Raw genomic sequence first — 24,331 nt, 5'->3', positions numbered from 1 at the left:
AAATACGGCGACGTCGTTTACAAGTCATTACAACACTGGAAACGACGCACAGTTTGAGAACCTCTTGCCTACGCCTATACATATTATGCCTCTTATATACCTGTACTGTATTCGTCTACATTAAAAGCAAGCTTACATGTTTAACTGGCTATCTATAATATAGAAATTGGCTTAAAAGACGGCCTGAAACGACCGCCACCAGTTATTTTAGTGTTTAAATTTAGGCACCACCACCTATAAATTACAAAGTTTGTAATTAAAATTGCCATTCTATTGGTTTTGTTTGTTTTTCTCGTTTTATCTTGGACTTAATACAAATACCAAAATAATTTTACTTTTAGGTTGTCGTGGACTATTAGGGTTATTTTGCCTGTACCGCTAACTTAAGTTGTCCCGTTTGCCAACACTTGCAATTGAAGCATAGTCCCTATGGTTGGAGCTTGTAGTAAGACTTGGTAAGAATATCACAGCCCATACAGAAGTTGGTATCATTTCGAACGTTTCGAATAGCTCTTTATTCAGACATCTTAAAAATGAATAAAAGATATTCAAAACGTTTAAAATTATGCCTACTTGTGTATGGGCTGTAAAATTCTTACTACGACTTTCAATTACATTGCATTTATTTAAACAAAACCACCGCCAAATAAACAACGTAACATTTATTAGACGCTGTGCTATCTATCGCAGTTGTAACTGCCCGGGAACTAGCTCCATCAACCGTTCCGACACAACCGGCTTCAATTTCAGCGACATCCGTGAAACTTGGAAGAAACTTTGTACCAGTCACAGTCACAACAACAACGTACGATGTGTCCAACACATCACATACAGGTTTGACCCAAAAGTAGTTGACATATTAAGACGATTGTTGTGTGTGCTTAAAGGCTAATCGCCGCCTTCAGGTTATTATACTGTTCTGCGAATAATGTATTTTCAAACTATATCCGAGATTTAATAGTGATAGTATAATCTTACTGTTAAAATTCAGGGAAAATAAAATAATGTTATCAAATATTCAAATTTAAATATTTATCTCAGATATTCAAAATCAAATATTTACTTTTTAAATTAAATTTGTTGCCGCATGTTTTAATTGCGCTCCGCATTTTCAACAGTATGTTCAGACCCGACCTCTTACTTCTATACTCGTTCAAGTTCCAAACTGGGCCTTCGTTAAAAAAATACATCAAACCCACGTTTAATGCATTAAAAAACTAAAAATAATTCTAAACAAACGGTGGGTTTCTCTTGAATGAAAACAGTTGGTAGAACTGCACTACAACTAATAATACGTAAACAATCATTTAGTTTTGCTTCTCAAACCGGGAGGTTTTCCTAATTATATTTATTTTTTTAACATTTCCCTGCAATGAAGACTTTAGAACAGCGTTTCTTAACCGGGGGCGCGTGCCCCCCTTGGGGGGCGCCAAGCAATTCTAAGGGGGTGCGCGAGCTCGACTTCAATATTTTAACTTTTTGCAGTGATTCTAATGGTTTCGTTTGGGTTAGGAAAAATAATTCCTACATACAAACTCTGTTTTTTGCGAACTTTAACATTAAAACTGCAACAATTTTTCGCGCTGCGCGCGAATCTAATTCCTTTTAAGAAAATCCACGGTATCACCTCCCTATTAAATTAACTTATAGATAAACGATAAAAGCTATCGCCCTTTCGGACTATTTTTCATCCATATTTTATATATGATAACAGATAATAGCAACATATATTGTTTTTGCAATATTGCCGTTGTATTGTGTGTCGTTACATCTTTTGAAACACGATAACGCAATGTATAATATTTGCGCTCGACATTATACAACTCTTACAACTGTGGAGTAAATGCCCTCGCAACACGTTTGTCAAAATCAGCTCGATAAAATCAATGTGTCGAGCTCGCGCAATTTGTTCTGTGACCAATGCGAAACGCCTCTTCGGTTGCAGTTTAGCCAATTCGACCAAATAAAACTCAATATTTTTCGCGCTTCGCGCGACCAACAACACCCTTCACTATTTTCCTGTTTTCTCAGTGATATTTAATTGCAAAAGGTGGAAATATTTTCATAGGGGGGCGCAAGGAATGAGAAAATTACCAAAGAGGGGCGCGGCTGAAAAAAGGTTAAGAACCACTGCTTTAGAAGTATTTGTGTTCTGGGGCAGGCCATTTAAAACAGCCTTGAAGTACATAAAAATAGGCCTAATCATTAAGGGCCAATGTTTGTCACTAATGTTGCACAGTAACCTTTTAAGGTGTTTATCAGCACGCCTATGATGCAAACATTTATTTTAAAAGCTTTTATATTTATAATGGTTATGCTTTAACTCAAAAGTGCCGAAATATAAAACTGATTAACCCACCATGAGGTCGTTAACGAATAGTCGAGTTACCGTAAATTATGGAAGTTTCGAACATCTTAAGTCCTGAATATGCTACCAATGCAAACCACTGAGCCATTACGTCTTTTGCAGCTCAACCCACGTCCACTCAGAATGAAACGCTTCAATTCCAAGTGCCAGTGATAGCTGTCCTTGTATCGCTGCTGTTGGCATCCGTCTGCATTATTGTGTTGTTGATATGCTGCCTGAAAAGACATTCTATTCGACTCAAACATGTTCGAAATGCGTAAGAAATTTTAATTGGTTTGATATGACCAGGTTTTTTTTAAGGTTTGGTTTGGGTGACCGCTAAGTAGTTTCAAGAGACCGCAAGTGTTTCATTTAAATACCAAAAAATAGCCATATTTGCTTAAACGAATTATTTATTAGGCTACTGGCAGAGTTGCAAGTCCAAATTTTGGGAAACCGCTGGAGAAATTTGGGGGATCGTTTCGGTCCCCCAAAACACCTTAAAAAAAACACTGGATGGCTATAAGTAAAACTTGCAAATTTATTTTAAAATATTTCAGTTAAGATAACTATGCCTAACCAGTTTAAACTTTTCATACCTTATCAGTTTAAACATTTTATATATTCCACTTATAAGCGTTTTTAAGCTCCTTTGTTAGCTTTTGTGGATTCTCAGTCCGACTCGGTACTTGAGTCGGTATATATGGAGAAAATCAAACTCGAGTAAGACTTCGTAAGATTACACGAGAGCCACGATTTGGACGTGCGCATGCGCAGTAACAAGTTCGAGAACGAAAAGGCTGCCAACTGTGAATTGTAAAGTTGCAATAGCATATAGTGGACTATTTCCACCAACGTATTGTGGGTGCTTGAGATATAGCCTATGACACCCTACAGTTAGATGGCTGTATATCAACCTTATTTTTTGTTGTTGTATAAATCAGTGCAACACAGACTGTATAGAGTGAGAGCCGAACTCGGACCTCGACGGAGTTTGCAAATTTTGCCGAAGTCCGTCTGGGACTAATTTTAACCCATCCTGCATCCCTCGTATAAACAAACCCATTCATTAAGCACCATTAAAACCATTTAAAAAAATCTGTCGCATGAAAGTTCGAAATAATATCAGCTTTTTTCGAAACTGTTTTATTCCAATTACGGCCACAGAGAAAACGAGAGTAACATGTCAAAAAAATCGCTGCCTTACTGTATTTAATAATGCGATTATTAAAATAGTATTTAATTGTTCACTTTAACAGTTAACATGTAATAAAATCTCATTTTTAGATCAACCAATAATATACCTGGGGTTGTCGCGGAAGGTGCCTACGAAATTCCCATTGCTTGTCCCCCTCAACAGAAGCATATCTACAACGGTAAGAAGCAATAGAAAATTACATCTGCTCCTCAAAGTAAAGTAAATTCGAACCTCAAATAGGTTGTCGCCCAAAAAATAAGATGCTCTTCCAGCATTTGAAAATGTTAGTTGAAACATGCAACACATCCAATTAAAATTGTTATAAACAAAACTATTTTCCAAGTAGATCCCATATTTTTGTTACAGTCAGTCGTATATAGTTTGCTTTTCCATTATTTTAAAAGGTTTTTGTACCGGTACTTCAAAATAATCGTGTTCCTTACAATTTCCCGTTTTTTTTATGCTGGTTTCGTTCTTAACACTCATAGCACAAACCAATATTTTTTTATTCCCATCCCTAGTTTTGTTGAGTAAGACTAGCAACTAAGCATGGTAGGATACTTTAAAACAAATCATAATAAAACGGAATACCTAAAAGCTCGAGAAACTTTAAAAACTCTTTATAGTGTCAAACTATGAAATACAGCTTTAGCAGATATTTACAATTATACCACTAGGGCAGCGGTTCTCAACCAGTGGGCCATGGAAACTCTTTAGGTGGGCCACAGACGAATTTAAAAACTGTATATTTATTGAAGAATTTATTTTTATTTGTGTCACTATACTTAATTATACAGGAATAATGGCTTGGGGAGGAATCGAGAACCAATGTAAACTTATTGTTCAGAAGCAATCTCACTAATGCACGGTTAAATAAATAATCTGTTTTGATAGATGCTCCGCTGTTTTTTGTTCTAAACCTTTTTCATAGTTTGTTCTTTTATAAACATTTATTGGGCCAAAGTATTTTTGTGCAACGAAAACGGCTCACAAAAGAAAAAAGGTTGAGAACCACTGTTCTAGGTAATAAAAATCGACCACTTACAAAAAAAAATTTATAGGTTATCAACACATCGCCTCTTTAGGTTTACAACATTTTTGTGCAGTTCCATTAGAAATTGTTGACGAAGACGAAGAAAATGGTTACGTGGAACCCAACCCTATATTTCCGGCCCGTGGAAGTGAGGAAAGAGACCAGGGATACGTCGAGTTCTCTGCATAGTTAATTTAACACCGTTGTTTGTTAACCCTTATGCTTTCTGTTTCCTCCACATGAAACTTTGATACCCGTTCCAATGGCTCACTAAAACAACCCGGATTTTCTTAACATATTTAAGCCTGTTGTCTGGTTCGCTTGTTTATCAATGTCAAGCTAATGAAGGATTAACAAACCAAAGCAATCATTAAAACGCTTTTATATCTTTTTATTTTATTTGGAGTTGTAGCCCACTCATAAAAGCTGTGCAAAATAGTTAACACAGATTTTTAGACTTGTAACTAAAGTCTATATGACAATGTGAATTGTATATAATTTTTGTGCGTGTTGGTTAATGTTTATTATATTTTTCTATTAAATACTTATGTCTTGGTTTCTCGTATTTTCTCCTATTGCTGTTGCTGTATATAAGCATAATTACATTGAAAAAAAGGTTTAAGATTCTATAAAATCACAATTCTATTTACAATGTACTTTTTGCCCCATTTTATTTTGGTTTAGGTTATTGTCCTCTTTGTGTAGGGGTATGAATATATGGTAGGCCTATCGTTATAATGCCTCTGTTAACACACATCGTGAACACAAGTTTTATTTTTATCACATATATACGTAAGATTACAACGTCACATATTAGATTACAATGTGTTTAATATAGTTCCATCCATTTTTGCGTTATATATGTATATAAAGGTTTGGGGTTGGCAATATACTTTTTATCACATGCTGTCGACGCGTTAATTAAATCCCATGTCCCTGACAAAAAACGTTTCGCTGTTCAAAATCTTTTAGAAATACCATAATTTACTCGCGAAATAGCTGAAGAAATTCCGCTGAGCGCTGAACGACGTTCGCTTTGTGGCCTTATTTATTGAGCGCTTTCTAAACTATCCTGATATTTTTATATACGCTGGGATGCGAGACGGGGATGCGAGCATTTTTGCACAATTTGCGGAAAAAATTACACACGAAAATGAGCAGCAATTGCCCTAAATACTTTCAGAAATGTGTAAATTTTTGTTAGCATGTGCGCATATTTCTAGATAGTTAATGCGGGCACAACTCCTAACTCGAACTCATGTTAGGAGTTGTGCTCGCATTATTCATCTCAAAATGTGCGAACTTTTATCAGAATTTGCGCACATTTTTAAAGGCAGATCAAAATGTGCGCACATACTGAAAAAAGTGCGCACATTCTAAAAAAATATGTGCAATTTTAAAACCATTTTAAAATGTACCCTCATTCTGAAAAAAAACTTGCCCACATTTTTAAAAGCATGTGCACAATTTTTTCACGTTTTCGCGTGCAAGTTTTTGCGCACATTATGCAAAACAACGCTACGTTCCTTGTTGCTGGAATGATGACATTTTGGCGTTAAATACAAATGCTAACTTAAAAAGTATTAACTTAAACCGACACCGCTAAAATCGGCCTTTTTCTAAGTAATATCTCAAAGCCACCCGACCCTTATATTATTAACTTTTAAGGGGTAAAATTAAACAAAATAATCGATGGGGATAAGTTAAATACGTTGCCGATTTTGAAAAACCCAACCCACAAGTCACGGTAAATATCAAATACGGATATAACAGCAAACTGACAACATACGAATGACAGTCTTGCAGCCCCTTGAAAAAGCAACTTTTCCCTTCACAAACTCTGCAACAAGATTTTCCGAGGAGTTTAATCCCCGGCTCCGTTGATTGCTTTCAAAATCCTAAAACAATCCGCTTGCGGCATCATGAAAGCAGCTACAACATTAGACCCTACATAGTGGGAAAATTCTGTGTCCATAACAAATTCGTATTCCCCGAATTATTCTCATGTATAGTTTTAAAAAAATGCAAGCTTCCCTCAAGCTGTGGTCTCTTAAGAACTATTACATATTATCTTGAACTTTGCGTCATTTTCTTAAGCTGCGTGTAATTGCCGATGATTTAAAAAGGCAATTTACCATGTTATCAAAAAGTAATTTTACGGACAGCGTAATATCCTGGCTAGAGTGCTAAATAGTGTGTAAAGTGGTACACATTTTAGTTTCCCTTAATTAAAACATTTTAAATTTCCTTATCGTTAATTGCTATACAGCCTATATGTGTTGATCGTTCCTGGACTGTTTTGGACTGTTTTTTTGCTGATTGTGCCTGAAATGGGTCAACTATGCTTTCCCACAATTGGAGTCACGCCTTTTAGCTTGTGTGGAAGTAGCATTTAATGGGATGGCGTGTTATAAAATCTCGCATTTATCTGTGTGACTGTGAAATATTTAATACTTCGTTTTCGTAAAACAAACAGTAATATGTAGTAAAAAATGCAATATTGTGTGCTTATTAAAATGGAACGACTAAATGCCCAATGGCTTACCACGACAAACATATTTTACGTAACGAAAACGCGTGACGTATATCGATAGAGAACCACTCACAAACGTAAAACGTTAAGCTGTAGCAGCCATTGTTCGCATTGCGTGATATTCAGGCAAATACGTAATCCCGGTAACATATTGCGTCCAACGTAGGTAAAATATCGTTTGAAACTGAAAATTGGTAACTATTAAAAACCGCCCTATTAAATACGATTTAACTCTACCTAATTTTGCCCGCTAACATACTTCGAGAAGTTGTTAAACATTTAAAGTCTTAAGTTGGAAATATTATGATGTACTTAAAAGGAAATATACGTAATTTGATTTTTATTTCCACGGAAGTAATTGCGATTAAGTTTTTTTTTGTATACAACAAAGTATGTAATCAAAAAGCAATTTTTAAAGAAACCAATTCAATTATTCGTAATGTGAGATTAAATTACTATTTTTACACAGGTTTTTTATACAATGCAATAAAGATTGTAACCAAAAAGCAATTTTGGAACCACTCACATACGTAAAACCTTAAAGAAAATATGTAATCCCGGTACCATTGCGTCCAACTTAAGCAATATTGGTTAATATTAAAACCGCCGCATTGAATGCGAAATTTTGCAACTCTATACCTAAACTTTACTCGGTATCAGACAGCATGAAATTCTTAAACATAAAAGACTTGTAAAATAGTAAAATTTGTTTATACTAAGGCAATATACTTCATTTGATTTTTAAGTCCACGCAGGTAATTGCGCTTGAAAGATGTTTTGCGTGGTTACGTCAAGAGTTTGACAATTTGTCGCGCGCGCGCCCGTGGAGAAGCGAGCGAACTTTGACCTTTTGTTGGGCAGATTTCGGTTTGACGCCGCGCCGCTACTTTTGTTGGGCGATGACGACGTGGTCTGTCTGCCATGCCAGCGACCGACCAGGCGAACACATGGCATCATCCGCCATCCGCTGTCCGGCGAACAAACATTCTCATTTATATATACAGATACTAGGTTGTGTTAAATGTTATATTTTGATGCTCTGTCTTTTCGTCCTTCAAGTAATTTGCAAGCGAAACTTTCAATTAAGTTTGCGAATAGTTTTAGCCTTCTGGTTTGCGCTGTTATATGATCAGTTGTAGACAGTTAACATTAATTCAATATCCAAAAAATTAACAAGTATTAACTTTATCTCATTGTACAAAACAACGTATAATAGCTGTTGTAAATTTGAGTGTTTCATAAGCTTCGGCCACCATTGTGTTTTATCCTTACAGTCACTTTCATTTCACCGTTTAACAAAAGACGGATTTTACGTCAAATATTTTCAGATCTTTGAAATAATGGCCATTGTTTTTAGGGTGAAACTATAACAAGGAAGTAAAAGGGTATGACTAAAATGACCATAATGCTGTAAGCCAATACCGAATTGCAGTCAGGGAATATTCAGCAATTGTCAGACACTTTATATCAGTGATTCCCAAACTGTATGCCGCGGCACACTAGTGTGTCTCAAGTGATTCTCAAGTGTGCCGCGAAAGGTTTTGTAATTTTGAAAATAGCTTATTTGCATTAAAAATAGGTATACACGCAAGCATTTTAGACCTAAATATGCACTATCCAAAAATTAATCATACTGCATTGAGACAATTATATATAGTATGTCTTGTGTTAAGGGCAATTGTAAAATGACTCTATTGTTGTTCTGTTAAAAGTGTGCCGCGAAATATTTAAAATATTTTTAACGTGCTGCGAGCCAAAAAATTTGGGAACCACTGCTTTATATTTTAATTGAAATTTTGATATGTGAGCTTAAGGTGTTATGGATGGTTTAGGAATTTCGATTCTCCTTATTAGGCTTGCCGACCGTCACTGGGTAATCTTAAAGTCTAAAGAGCTTTGTTGGTGCACATCAAGAGTTGTAATAGTCTCTATTAATGCAATTTACGATATTATTAGCGTTATAAAACCTATATGTGTAGACTACCTTTATCAGATTAGCTAAGCATTATTACACCAAATTTTGAATTTTAATTAGAAAGCTTGAAGCTGCTTTGCTATAAGGAAGCTTTTAATAATTACTAATCAGCTATTGAAACAGTGGTACAATTTTCAGGACTTTGATCGGCTTCAGAAATTTAAAAAAGTCTGCAAACCCGCAAAAGGAGAAGACATAGGAATTAAAATTCGTAAAATTTTCGGCGCGCATGGCTGGTTTAATTTCCACTCGTGATGCCGCGCCGCTACTTTTGTTAGGTGCCATGGCAGCGACCGACCGGGCGAACACATGGCATCATCCGCCATCCGCCGTCCGGCGAGCAAACTTTCTCATTTATATATACAGATACTAGGTTGTGTTAAATGTTATATTTTGATGCTCTGTCTTTTCGTCCTTCAAATGATTTGCAAGCGAAACTTTCAATTAAGTTTGCGAATAGTTTTAGCCTTCTGGTTTGCGCTGTTATATGATCAGTTGTAGACAGTTAACATTAATTCAATATCCAAAAAATTAACAAGTATTAACTTTATCTCATTGTACAAAACAACGTATAATAGCTGTTGTAAATTTGAGTGTTTCATAAGCTTCGGCCACCATTGTGTTTTATCCTTTCAGTCGCTTTCGTTTTACCGTTTAACAAAAGACGGATTTTACGTCAAATATTTTCAGATCTTTGAAATCATGGCCATTGTTTTTTGGAGTTAAACTATAACAAGGAAGTAAAAGGGTATGATTGAAATGACCATAATGCTGTAAGCCAATACCGAATTGCAGTCAGGGAATATTTAGCAATTGTCAGACACTTTATATCAGTGATTCCCAAACTGTATGCCGCGGCACACTAGTGTGTCTCAAGTGATTCTCAAGTGTGTCGCGAAAGGTTTTGTAATTTTGAAAATAGCTTATTTGCATTAAAAATAGGTATACACGCAAGCATTTTAGATCTAAATATGCACTATCCAAAAATTAATCATACTGTATTGAGGCAATTATATATAGTATGTCTTGTGTTAAGGGCAATTGTAAAATGACTCTATTGTTGTTCTGTTAAAAGTGTGCTGCGAAATACTTATAATATTTTTAACGTGCTGTGAGGCAAAAAAGTTTGGGAACCACTGCTTTATATTTTAATTGAAATTTTGATATGTGAGCTTAAGGTGTTATGGATGGTTTAGGAATTTTTATTCTCCTTATTAGGCTTGCCGACTGTCTCGTGGTAATCTTAAAATCTAAAGAGCTTTGTTGGTGCACATCAAGAGTTGTAATAGTCTCTATTAATGCAATTTATGAATTATTACAGTTATAAAACCTATATGTGTAGACTACCTTTATCAGATTAGCTAAGCAATATTAAACCAAATTTTGAATTTTAATTAGAAAGCTTGAAGCTGCTTTGCTATAAGGAAGCTTTTAATAATTACTAATCAGCTACTGAGAATGGGGTACAATTTTCAGGACTTTGATCGGCTTCAGAAATTTAAAAAAGTCTGCAAACCCGCAAAAGGAGAAGACATAGGAATTAAAATTCGTAAAATTTTCGGCGCGCATGGCTGGTTTAATTTCCACTCATTTTTTGCTCGGTCGCATGTCATATTTCGTTATATTGTCTATTGTCGTTGGACATATATCTCGCAAGTGGAAAAGGTTGCGGAGCATTGGTTTATAACGCACTCATATAGGATGCACAAGCTCATCAGTACTTTAGTTGTTTGGGCATTGTTTGGTAGTGCTTTCGCCATTTGGCATCAATTGGGCAACCTGGAATACCATATCGAAAGCACCCACAAAAAGAATTTTGATCAATCTTTAGCAGCTTGTGTTGAGTTGAATGGAACTCTGGCAAAAGTCAACTCGTCAACTATTCACACATTTGTAGAGCAGCAACTTCGAAATATTACAGGTGAAGTTTCCTAACAGTTTTATGCAAGTGCGCTTTTCTGAGTTGTGACGTAGCTCCGGTATTACTTTTGTGTTTTTAGCTACAAACGCATATTTTATCGGACTTAAATGGGCAACCTTCTACAAATTCCAATGGCTCGACGGATCGGGTCTAATTTATACAAATTGGAAACCTGGCGAGCCGGAAAATTTAACTTGGCTGGCTGAGGACTGTGGTGCGATGGAGAAAAGTGGACAGCACTATCCTTGGGTTGACATACAATGCAGTAGAAAGGAGCACTACGTTTGTCAGAGACCAAGTGGTGAGAAGAGTTTTCTTACCAGCGTTACTTTTGTGGCATAAAGCTTAATTTTGGTTTATGTATTCCTGAAGGTAATTGCAATTGAAAGATGGGGAAAATAATTTGTGAGGTTAATTGTCTTCATACTTGTACAGAAGCTCATTAAATAAGTCATACCGTGTGTTTCAGATAAAAAATACAGCTGCCATATTGCAAAGACGTTATAGGTTCGCGCTAAGGGAAAAAATACAATTACTACTAGACTAACCAGCACAAATTGAACTTTTATGACATTCTAAGTTCACGGAGGCACTGTGGCTTATACGGATTGGTCGCACACAAATTGGGAAACAAGAGTATATTTTAAAAGCACCATTTTGGCAAAAATATGTTAGTCTAATAGGGCCGGTATACTATCGGGGTTGTGTTTATATTTAATTAACACTAAGCTTATATTTAATAAAACATTCAAAATTAAATTGTTCGAAACAGATCCATAATACGTGTTAAACATGCTTTATTCAAAATTAGCATGTATTTGCGTCGCGTTAACTTAAAGCCAATCAACACAATTATCATTTTCCGTCCAGATAAGGTGACAGCTAGCGGTAGCGCTAAACAAACGAGCTCTGTCACTTCCTCAACAATCACTTTAGTTACAACCAAGGCAAAACAAACGACCACTGTTTACAAAGCTGACACCACGGCTCCAACTACTTTGGAACCCACCACTGCACCAGGTAAGAAAAAAAAGTGACGTTGTCATGATATATATTCAAAAAGAAGTACTGTTTGAAAATTTCTCCTATATGTCTTTTTACTTTCGGAGATATCAAAATGTTTAATTGTCGTCTGCTTGCTTTTCTTTGATCAAACAGAAACACAAAGGTCTGTTCGATACAGTTGATTCCAATTACGAAATGTCTAAACTTTTTGCGATGAGCGTATGGTTTAGTTCTCATCTAATTCTCAACGTTATGCGGCAAGTCAATTCGGCCAATCTTCATGCACTTGAGGTTTGATAATATAATCGACAAGCCCCAGTCGAAAATATATTAAATCACCAATTTAATTTTAGAAATTCGCTGAGTATGCCGAGATGCTTTGTGAACCAGGAATTAGATATGAGGTGAGGACTATGATTTAGCGTTATCTTAATCGCAAGTTTACATTTGACAAATTGTTACAGTATTTACTCATTCTCCTACGAGACTGGAACGGTCAAAGGAAAGGCTATGGATTCAAGGCTGGGGAAAAATATATTAGCGACACATTAAAATCCGATATGTCATCTTCAGAAAGCAAAGTGGCATCAAATAAACTACTCAATTCGTTCGAGAGTTTTGCTTGCTTTGCTATGCCAGAACCTGGATCGGAAATCCGGCTATCAGATGACAAATGCACATCTGAATACACTTTGGGGGGTATAAAAAGCACGTTTTTACGTTTTTCATTTGTATTATTTTGGTTTAATTAGTTTTATTTGTAATTACGAAAAATGTAGAGTAAAATTATGTCGACTTATTTCAAAATATATTTACGCTACAAAACGTGTTAGGGGAGGGGGATAGGTTATCACCTCAAAACTATTGCTTTTCAAGTTAAAGTTATACTTTATTGCAGTGTTTTTCAAATTTTGTACGCTGTATAATGTAACAATAACGATTTTTTTTAATATTGTTGTGGAGTCATGTAAATGGCAAAAATCCCTTGGATGGTTGCCTTCAAATCGAATATTGTGCCGACTTGAATTGAATCAATTTTAGTTGCCAAAAGTCATCTGAAATGCGGCCATTGGTTCGTAAGTATATAACATGAATCGCTTCAACTTAAACGCTTACCAAAGTAATGGGGTTTAAACCATAGTTACAAATGTATTGCATGCTTTATAGCATTAGTTACGTCCCTATTTTTCGACAATATGACTGAAAATGACTTTGATATATATTCTGAACATAAACGGTGTATCCCTTATCTCTGAAAACTTGGTGTTAAAAATAACAAACTGGGTAGATTTGAACACCGATACGCCAACTACTATAATCAGAATTGCACAAAGGTCCTTAGGTGTGTTGTCCCGCCCTCAGCTACGCCCTTGTAACACACACGAAACCACACAATACTGGAAGACAGGCTGAAAATACAACTTGTATGTTTACAACAAATTTTATGTGAATGATGTTGAAACAAGTCGTTTCAACTGATTTTTATTTGTCCAGATGCCGGAGAGCAATTTCTGGAAAATGTCGAGGACCTCGCTAAGACCGTTTTACGAAAAATAAGTCCAAAAAAACACGGACACACCTTACTAAACGGAAAAGATATGTCCGCTTTGGCAAACTTTTGTGTGAAAAAAATGAGATCGCCTACTGCTAATATAAAGTTAATTTTTAACGAGGTGATTTTATTTGAAATGTTATATCGCAAATATGTTGAAAAAATCTTAACTAAACGACTGGCAATTGTTTAGAATCCTTACTTTGTTAAATTGCAGATTAAAAGTGAGTACGATTCAGCCAGTATAATCACCGGATGTTTAAATGACGTTATTTCTATTTTGAAAGAGGTTTGTCTGCCGTAATTTAACTATAGACGATTAGGCATTACGGTCACACTGCACATATCTTTTGTAAAAAAGAAATTTGAAGAGGTTCGTAATGACAACAAGCACTTCGACGAAGAAACGTTCAACAAAATTAAGGAATATTGGACTTGGCATGCAAAAATAAAATTCAAAACAGCTCTGAGGTTAAAAAACGTAGCCGTTTCTGCCGACAAGTCAAAAGTATTTGGCGATCTTGTGGAAAGCCATTTTCTGGAAATATTCGACGAAATTCAGGTATGCCTATTAACTCTTTCCAAACATTTAGGTTAATATATAGACTATAGATACGTTTTACATGATATTATCCGGCAGTGTGTTCAACACCTTGGAGAGTATCGGAAAGTATACGATTGCAAAATAAGATACGATGCCGCGATGAAAATGGTACGTTAAACAGTTTGACTATATGTTTTATAATAATGTGCAAGTTATTATAATTTATTCGATACAAGTTGTGGTTTTCTTTCAGCTTTTGGAGGAAAGGTTTACTAAAAATTTGGTTGATTTCCATTTAAAAATCAAACAAGAAATTCTCAATGATTTATCAAACAAAGTAGAAGTCAATAAAGAGCGAATGTACAGAAGGTTGCTTGACGGGGCAATAGAGAAAAGCTACGAACGAGTATGGAAACTTCGCAACGAAATTCACGCCAAAGTTTACGCACGCCCAGCGACAGAAGAAGCTGTAATTTCGACACTAACTTCGTTCTGATAAAAAAAAAAAAAGAAGTTTGTTTGACTATATGCATTTTTGGGGGGCCAACCCGCGCTAAGCAGCTTATTAAGCGATGCCAAACCCAAATAGGTTGCCAAAGAACTATACACGGCCAAAGAAGTTGTAAAGTTAGGGGGTTTTCACTCACTATTCAAACAATTTCATTGGCATTTTAGCATGTTATTTACTATGTAAGGCTATAACCTCCTGTGTTTCATTTTGTTGAATTCGTTTTTGTTATTTATAGTTTTAAAACTACGTATGGTAGCCCAGGACATCACTGTAGGTTTTCAGTGGTTTGTCATTTGGTGCATCAAACAACAAATCGGTCACAAAATATATTCTATGGCTTCAATCTGAAAAGCCATATAAAACCTAAACCACCGTTAATATCTAATAACGTGCAATACCGACGAAATTAGATATCGAGCTTTGTAAATAATAGTTTGCATTATAATCTTATACCTAAAAGCCTAAAATTGTAGTAAAATTGTAAATGCGACGCCTGTCTATAAATTACCGCCAAGATAGTAAATTTAGGATGAATGGAGCATCCAATTCACTTCTCATTGACGTCAGTTCTTTTATAATTGGTCTTGTGTCCCATTATTGGCCTTTTATACCGTTGGTCCTAAATAAACAACCACACGAAAAACGTCAGCTTTGGAATCATTTAATTGGGATGGATCAACACAAACAACTAACGTGTTTAGACAGATTGATTTTCAGAGTTTCTTGTAAAATGCAACTTAAGTCAAAAAGTTATCTATTAATTAAGCAGATAAAATATCGCATAACTAAATGACGTTATGCGCACTCAATACTTTTAATATGGCACCATCACGATTAGGAAAGTTGGATGGAGCCCATGCCAAAGTTGTGGGTTGCAAAAGAAAAATAATTGAAAAGGTAATATATCATATATTTTTTATTTTGCTTACCCAATGTATTTTAGATTTATACTATAATCTTCTTTCAGGTCGTAAATACAATACTACGCGCGAGTAGAACGTAACTGAAGACATTCTTCGTTCATCAGAAGACTATTCCTTTTCTATGTAAGCTGCACAGGCATAGTAAGTCAACCATCACAACACGTTAGCTTATTTCTTGTTGTTTTTGCTTAACAATTTCAGTGAACGTTTTAAGCTTTAACAATTTAAAGAACTAACTACAAAATTTGACAACATTTGCCTTAATGATTATTGTTAATCAATAGCGTTTTAGCATAGAATAATTATATGTAATTAATTTACATTTTCAAGTTCAATTGTGCATATACAAGTGATATCGCATTTAGTTGTCTATTAGGAATTAAGATTTATTTACAAATGATTTTCAAATGAGGGATACTAAAAATTAATCTGGGTTTTCTTTATGTTATTTTGTATGCTTTTAAAAACAGTGCGGAGGTAATGGTTGCTCCTCGTTAGTAACACATAATGATCTTAATATTTTTATTGATCAATTTCGGTATAATTAGTGATCAATAGTTGTGATCAATAAAACATCTTGTACACCGTGCTGGAAACCCTTTTACCCTACAACAGGTTTTACATATTCCTAAAACGTTCCAAATCGAGAGTAAAGGGCAACTATTTTATAGTCGAAGGTCTCGGCGGGCCGCAATAAGACAAAAAAAAATTAATACTTTTAATCAGTGGTCGGCAAACTGTGGGCCGCGAACTATTTATTATTATTTCAGTTTTATCACGTGGTTGTGTGACAGCCGAACATTGATTGTACCGTATTTTAAACGTTGGTATGGCCAACATTTTTTAACTTGTTTCATTAGTGCATCACAGAGCCTCACTCCTATGGCCGATATAAAACAAAGTTGCCTAAAGTATTTTTCCTCGCGCTAAGTTTGCATTCCCAAAAACTCCCAAAAAATCTTGGATCCTCCCCAGTTTCAGTAATGCTTTTACGTAGTGGGCCTTCAATAGCTCTGAAAGCAATATTTTGGGCCGCGACACAAAACGTTAGCTGACCACTGCTGTAAAGCGACACAACATCAACGCTAATCAAAATGAAATTGTTTGATAAAAATAGGCCGTAAAAAAGCTAACATACTATCGATGCATAATTAGATTCACGCTACACATTGAAAAAACATTTCATATGGCCTCACATTGAAAAAAGTCGTTACTTTATACCTCGAATACTTTTCAATGCATGTCTTTTGGTCAACATTTCATATGGCGAGTTATAGTATTTAAGGCAAAACTGTGTAATGCGACAATTAGGGCATAGCCTCTTTGGGTCTAGTTTATTCAGATCCGCACTCTTTTTGAAATTGCACAAGATTGGTTTACTTATAAACTGAATTTAAAGTAAACTAGTTCAGAGGATGCATAATAATTAAAAACGAGAGGGCGCGAAAGATGATTTACGATGTAAACAACATTGTAAATGAATCAGACTGAAGCGAGACGCTTTCTGTGTTGCTTCGAGTTCGTGTTCAGCGAAAAAGGGCAGACGATTACACATTGCAATGCAGAGGAAAAATACGAAAGGAAAAAGGCAATATGTCCGGTTCGGTGCAGTATTACTGTGTGCGTCGGTAAACATAGAGCGCCGCTACATAACCCCCCTCCAGAAACGGACAAATAACTCAATAACACTGCGTAAAATAGGGGAATACAAAATCACGACGACGGAAAGCGAAAATAACTGCGAGCGCGCGTGCGTAAGAACTGTTCGTCCGAGGGTGGCGGTAACGACTCCGGTGGCTGACGAACGGACATCGGCTGCTGGGCATCTGAAGGCGGTGGCGGATCAGGTAGAGGTGATGGTTTTGTTGGCCGCCCTCTGCGTGGAGGTTGAGCCACCAGCACTGGCTCTGAAAGATCCAGATGTGCTGGCTTTAACCGGTCGATGCTCGCCAGTTTGTGCCGGCCACCCATGTCGAGGGTAAACCCTTTCGCACCTTTTTTGATAACCTTGTATGGACCATCGTATGGAGGGGTTAACGGGGGACGATGACCGTCTCTGCGAATAAAAACGTAGGCACTGGAGTTCAACGATTCCGGGATGTTCACTCGAACAAAACCATGGCGAGACATCGGTGTTGGAGTCAGTTGACGAGCCGTGGATCTTACCAATGGTAAAACATCAGCAGGCGATGGCGTTGTTTGCCTGGTTCTTACCAAATCACCCGGAACGGCGATAGGCGAGCCATACACCAGCTCTGCTGAAGATGCTTGGAGATCTTCCTTCGGGGTAGTCCGGATACCAAGCAAAACCCATGGGAGCTCGTCTATCCATTCAGGACCTGTTAGTCGTGACATGAGAGCGCTTTTCATGTGTCGATGAAAGCGTTCTACCAATCCATTGGCTTGCGGATAAAATGAACACGTTCGGTGTAGCCGGATGCCCAGTAGTTCGTTGAAAATTGTCCACAACTCAGACGTGAACTGCGAACCTCGATCTGACGAGATGTCGGAGGGAACTCCGAATCGAGCAACCCAGTGGAAGGCCAAAACTCGTGCACACGTGATGGTTGTCGCATCCGGCATGGGAACGGCTTCCGGCCATCGAGTAAAACGATCGACCATCGTAAACAGATACTTGTTCCCTTGTGAAGGTGGTAAGGGACCGACGATGTCGATATTGACATGAGCAAACCGAGCTTTGCAAAGCGGGTAATTAACCAAAGGCGCGCGGACGTGTTGGTGAACCTTGGCCTTTTGACAGTCCACGCATTGTTTAGCCCATAAACCAACTTGACGATGCAGGCCGTGCCATACAAACTTTGATGCGATTAGTTTGCGCGTAGCCCGAACCGAAGGATGCGAAAGTCCGTGAACTATGTCGAAAACTTTTCGTTGCCATGACTTCGGTACAATAGGGCGCGGAGATTCTGTGGATACGTCGCACAGGATCGTTGTTCCGGACTGGTTAAGTTGGATGTCTTCCAGTTTGAGACCAGAAATTGCGGTGCGGTAAGCTTGGACCTCCTGTTCAAGCTGTGCACGCGCGAGTGCGGTGTAGTCCATGTCGAGTAGTAACGTACTGACGGAACCGCGGGAGAGCGCGTCGGCGACATGGTTTCGCTTGCCTTCGATGTGACGAACATCTGTTGTAAACTCGGAGATTGCGGTTAAATGGCGCTGCTGTCGTGCAGACCACGGAGCTGAAACCTTAGAGAAAGCAAATGTAAGCGGCTTGTGGTCTGTGTAAGCTGTAAATACTCTCTACCCTCTAAAAAGTAACGAAAGTGGCGTATTGAGAGATGTAATGCCAGTAATTCCCTGTCAAATGCACTGTACCTTTGCTCAAGAGTTCGCAGTCGTTTGCTGAAAAATGCCAATGGCTGCCACGCACCATCGATGAACTGTTGGAAGAACTGCGCCGATTGAATGCTGCGAAGCGTCGGTTGTCACTGCGGTGGGTGCCTCGGGTAAAGGGTGATGCAATAATGTTGGCACTGGCAAGGGCGCTTTTAGCTTCCGTGAAAGCCAAACACAAACGGTCATTCCAGGTAAGTTTTGAGGGTTTTCCCGCCAGTGCCTCGTATATAGGCGACATAATACGTGCGGCTTCAGGAATGAAACGGAAATAAAAATTAATCATACCGGCAAATTCCTGGAGTCCTTTGATTGATGTGGGCCGCGGGAAATGTTGAATTGCTTCCACCTTGCTAGGGAGTGGCCTTGCGCCGTTCGTGTCTACCCGATGACCAAGAAAATCAAGTTGTTGTAAGCCAAATTGACACATGCCTAAATTTATGACAAGGCCATAATTGGTAAGTTGTTTGAAAAGCTTCTTTAAATGATGTATATGTTCAGCAGGCGACTTGCTTGAAACTAAAATATCGTCCAAGTAAACAAATACAAAGTCCAATGGCTGACAGACCGTGTCCATTAGACGTTGAAACGCTTGCGCCGCATTCTTTAATCCAAAAGGCATTCGAAGAAATTCGAAAAGCCCAAACGGCGTGATGACTGCAGTTTTAGGTATGTCTTCTGGTGCTACAGGAACTTGGTGGTATCCTCGAACAAGGTCAATTTTTGAGAATATTCGACAACCTGCTAATCTCGCCGAAAAATCCTGAATGTGAGGAATGGCATAGCGATCAGGTCTTGTAGCTTCGTTTAGTCGACGAAAGTCTCCGCACGGTCTCCATCCACCTGAAGACTTTGGAACCATATGTAACGGCGATGCCCAAGGGCTAGACGAACGTCGAATTATGCCCATTTGAAGCATACTGTGAAACTCCTTTCTGGCGAGGGCGAGTTTATCGGGAGGCAGTCGACGAGCGCGAGAGTGCACCGGTGGTCCATTTGTAGGAATGAAGTGTTGTACACCATGCTTAGGTAGTGCCTGCGAAAAGTGTGGCGTTGCAATCCCTGGAAACTCAGCCAAAATTCGTGTGTAGACTGACGTGCCCGAAGCGATTGCATTGAGGCGAGGTGCTAATTGCGGCGCCCTTCTGATTGGAGAGCTGCAGAACGTTTCAGCGTTGATTAGGCGTTGGCGCTTGAGATCGACGAGTAGTGCGTGGGCCCTCAGAAAATCGGCGCCAAGTAATGGCCGAGCAACATCAGCCAAAACAAACTTCCAATTAAATCTTCCTGAAGGAAAAGCCATTGATATCGAACAAGAACCGTACGTGCGAATTTTGGTGCCATTAGCAGCGACAAGAGTTTTGTCGGAAGGATTCGCGCGACGCTCAGGTCCTGTGGGAGGCAAAACGCTAATCTCTGCGCCCGTATCCACTAAAAAATTACGACCTGCTAAGCGATCCCAAACAAAGAAAAGGCTGCTAGTAGCTTGGCCGGCCGTTGTAGCAGCTAAACATGGTCGGCTTGCCAGTTTCCCTGGGAGAATAAACAGGGGGGGATACATCGATGAGCTTTGCCTTTAAATCGTCGATGATAAAAGCAAATTACACTTTGTTCGCGTAATGGCTTCAGTCTTGATCGAGGCGTTTGACGTTGTAGTTTGCAAATTGAAAGTTGTGAGGTATTTTCTCGGGCTGCTAGAAATAAGGCATCAGCTTGCTGCGCTAAATCGCGGTTAGTTTCAAAATCTTTCCCTGCTAAGCCCGTACGTACCTCCGCAGGCATGTGCCTCAAAAACAATTCTCGAAAAAGAAAACACGGTGTGTGGTCACCGAGCAATGCCAACATCTCGTCCATTAATGCCGATGGAATTCTATCGCCTAAAGGAGCCATGTCAAGCAAGGCGCTGGCTCTTTGCGAACATGTGAGACTGAAAGTCGTAAGCAGCCTGTGTTTGATTGATTGGTACTTGTTCGCGTCCGGTGGCTGATCAAGAAGGTCTAACAAACGAGTTGCAGTGTGCTGGTCCAACGCCGAAACAACATAGTAATACTTGGTTTGATCGTCTTTAACGCCTTTAATTGCAAACTGTGCCTCAGCTTGTCGAAACCATACTCGTGCTTGAGCAGTCCAAAACGTGGGTAGTTTTATTGCCACTGCGTTTTGCGACTCTTCACTTGCCATGCTTGTTTCAGAAAAGTCGTTTCTGAAATTCCGGGGTCACCATTGAAGCGAGACGCTTTCTGTGTTGCTTCGAGTTCGTGTTCAGCGAAAAAGGGCAGACGATTACACATTGCAATGCAGAGGAAAAGAACGAAAGGAAAAAGGCAATATGTCCGGTTCGGTGCAGTATTACTGTGTGCGTCGGTAAACATAGAGCGCCGCTACAAGACTGCTAATTCGTGTTATTTTTTTATTTTTTGCAACAAACAATTTTACTGAGGCTAATATCGATATTATTGATGATTTAACAGAGAGGTTGGGTTGATCACCATCGATACGAAAGTACAGAATCACATGTGCGTATGTGTTTGCAGTGAAACACATAATGACAACAAGTCGTCGCTTTCCTCAGTAGTTGTTTATCCCCATGAAACAAAACAATCAGAACTATAATGAATAGATTCATTGATGTTGGTGTCACTAAATTTTTTCGCGCTGAAAAAATGCGTTCCTACATAGCTACGACATTGTATTCACCTCAATTGTCAATAGAGTTAGGAATTTTCGACAGAAACCCGGAATGGGATGAAACGATTGGGCTCTCTCCCACGAACAATCAAACCCAACCTTTCAAAGGAAAACTGATATGGGAAACACAAGGACTAGCGCGCCTTTATTTTAGGATACAGTTGCGAGCCAAAACCAAACTCAGAACGTCTCTACTGGCCTTGAAACTTCAACTGTGCAGACTTTAGGCATATTATTATAAAAAACGCAACGACTGCTAATCAGGAATAAAACTAGGGTATTTTGCAATTTAAAGGAGTCCAACTACATGTTACACTTACTGCAGTAACTTAATTTTCTCAAAGCGCAAAACAATATTGCTGTTAGTAATACCAAGAAAATATGAGGAATGGCCTTAGGCCCAGTTTGTAAAATAGGTCGCGGACCGCATAGTTTGGCATGAAAATTCGCTGAATCCAAATTTTTAGTTAGTTTTTGAAAATTCGTCATCTTTCTACCTTTATTGTCTTCCAATTTTAGGAGGGAAAAAATGTGCCCAACAGTTTAATCAAACTTGCTCAATGTCCTAAAGTGAATCAGCGTTGAGGAACGACCATGTGTCATGAATAGAGTTGTCAGCATAGTAAGCACTAAGAGTTTATTTAACGAAAGTTCGACTGTGCGCATTTGTAACAAAACAAACAGTTCGGCATTATTATTTTTGGACGCGGCATTGTATTCACCTCGGTTGTTTGTATTTATCTAAACCTACTATGAGAAACCCGGAATGGAACAAAACGAAGATCCCCTCCCGCACAAATAACCGATTCAGGCCTATCAAAGGAAAGACAATACTCTATAGTATGCGCAAACACCGCAATCATCTGTAAGCATAGCATGGTTTAGGCAATAACATTAGATTTAGAGGTCGATTAGAAAAACCGCTGCAAAATGTCGGCCTTCTTCATAGAACTTTGTAAAGATCACCTCACCGTGTAGGGGAAGTGCGGGATCCATGGAACGGATTTGTTTTTTTCGGTAATATCTTTCTAAATACAACTCAAAAACACTCGCGGTTATTTTCTTTGGAAAGCTTACTGCTATGGGTACCTACATGAAAAAAATAATTGAAATCCGACATATCCTTCAAAGTTTTTTTTTAATATAAAAAATGTTAGTTTTTGTTCCATCGGTCCAACCCCACAGGACCTATGGAACACCCCACAGGACCTATGGAACAGAGCATGACTGCATTTAAAAACACTGCGCTGAGTATTCCTAAAGTGCATAACTACTCAGTTAATGGTGTAGAAATAGTGACACAAGAAAATTGATTTTAATAAATAAATAAAAAACATGGAAACAAGCACAAAATGCTAAAATGATTTTTTATTATTATTTATAATAGAATGTGACGGGGTTTATTATATCAAATTGTTTTTCCTTTTTAGGAGAACATAACTGCAAATATAATAATAGTCAAGTATACGATTTCGTAGAGTCCCGAGTTCGACTCTGACTCTACAGTCTGTATTCCGCCAATTTATGTAACTAAATACGATGGGTATTTAGCAATCCACTCAGAGGGATGTCATATAAGTCATCCGCTCACAATAAATGGTTCAAAAATATCCATTATATCCTATACCGCTGTAACAAACTGCAATTGACGGCAATATCGTTTTTTGGTACTGCGCATGCGCACGTCGGACTTGGGAATCTGGTGGTTTTACGTAGTCTCACTCGAGTCCCGAGTCCGACTACTTCGAGTCCCGAGCCCGACTCCGTAGCCCTGGTCCTCAGTGAACAACCCCTTATTAGATGTTCTTGTCTTAAAAGTTGGCATACTACTATCCTTAAAATCTAAAAATATGAACACAAAATGATCGAGAGACCAATGGAACAGACTGTCTCAAAGGTCTTCTAATCGCCATTTTTAATAAAAACACTCATGACTAGACAGTACGCTGAACCAAATTAATCAAACTAACTTTCAATATGTACCTAGAAATCCCCTCTCTCCACAAAAAAAATATTCACTGCTTTGCAATTACCTCAAGACTATCAAAACACCTTACGAATATCAATCTAAAAAGTACATTTTTCACCTAGAAAAGTGAAAAATTGGAATAAATCAACCATTTCCAAAAGCATGCTGTAGAACTTTTTAGACAAAGTTCTGTACACAAAATCTCATTTTCTCAACCAATTTTTGATTTCGTTCTGCCAACAGGGGGCGCAATATGCCAGTGTTCCATGGGTCCCGCACTTCCCCTACCCTGTTTTGTTTTTGTGTTTTTGTCATGATTTATATTATCGTGTTAAGGAAAGCAAAATGCTACCAAGTTTGTTGTGCGCCGTCATGCAATGTTAATATTGTGCTTTAAAATAACAATTCATGGATTAGAATTAACAATACTCGCCCACAGAGCGATCCAATAAAAAACAGGAACGTGTATTCATAATGTACCATGTATTTACATCAGAAACATTAAAATTTAACCATTTCAAAATGGTAGATCATTTATAAATTAAGCCAACTACGTTTACCGTATTGCAAACTTCGTATAAAAGTTTCGGTAAAAGTTTGACAAATACGGTTAATTTACTTTGCTATATGTTGGTGAGAAATTTCCGAAAACGTAGAGGAACCTGCTGAAACACTTTCACGGTACGAAAAAATGCGGTTGGAATGTACTGAAGGAAAAAGAAATGTCCTTATTGGAAAAGAAGTGCGCAAAGATACTTAAATTTCCAGATACCAATGT

The sequence above is a fragment of the Ascidiella aspersa genome, chromosome 2 (genome assembly GCF_963924565.1).
Source record: "Ascidiella aspersa chromosome 2, kaAscAspe10.2, whole genome shotgun sequence".
In the NCBI taxonomy this organism is placed as follows: Eukaryota; Metazoa; Chordata; class Ascidiacea; order Phlebobranchia; family Ascidiidae; genus Ascidiella; species Ascidiella aspersa.
The sequence above is the reverse complement of the archived record's forward strand: the minus strand, read 5'-3'. Positions refer to the sequence as shown.